Here is an 886-nt window from a genome sequence, read left to right as displayed (position 1 = left end):
CATACAGCTTGCCATGGAAAGGAGTAAGAAGGATTGGATGAAGACAGTAGGAAAGCAGAGAGACGGAAGGGACCAAGCATCTTCATACGCTTATCTGAAATTCCCACCAATGAATTACATAAGTATCTCTATCTTTATCTTTATGTTTTATTCATCATTCATGACCATTTGAGTTTGCCTGACTAAGATTTACAAGGTGACCATAGCTTGCTTCATACCAACAATCTCTGTGGGATCGACCCTTACTCGCGTAAGGTTTATTACTTGGACGACCCAGTACACTTGCTGGTTAGTTGTGCGAAGTTGTGTTTATGCCATGGTATTGAACACCAAGTTTTTGGATTCATCACCAGGAATTATTTGAGTTGTAGTGATCACAAATCTGAAAAGGAGTTTGATAAAAAATAAAAATTTCTGTAACGAAAAACATAGAGAGAACTATTACTGTGTGAAATTATGTGGTTATGGGCATCCTTTTTATAGAAGAAAGGAAGGGTACAGTTGGTAGATATGAAATAAATTTGTTACCTAACTCTTCCAACGGTCATTAATTTTCCAAACGTGAACGCAGAAGCTTGAATTTTTAGCTTCTCGTGAACGTACGTTCACAGGTGAAAGCAATTCTGGGTTAGGGGTTCCAAAAAATTGCCAAACATAACAATATGAAGTTCAAGACGTTCAAACGAGCTTTTTTGTTCCCCAACGTGAACCCCAAACACACCCGTAATCGCCTAGTGGACCTGATCCAAGTCTGCCGTCACGATCGCCAAAATCATCTCCCATACCAGACACGTACCACTCTCCACCATGCTCGCCATGATGGGGACTAACACCCCCTACTCCAGCATCGCCTCCAGTATCTTTCCCACCAGGACCCTGATGATAA

This window comes from Arachis duranensis, chromosome 7 (genome assembly GCF_000817695.3).
Source record: "Arachis duranensis cultivar V14167 chromosome 7, aradu.V14167.gnm2.J7QH, whole genome shotgun sequence".
NCBI lineage: Eukaryota > Viridiplantae > Streptophyta > Magnoliopsida > Fabales > Fabaceae > Arachis > Arachis duranensis.
Note: the sequence above shows the minus strand (reverse complement) of the source record.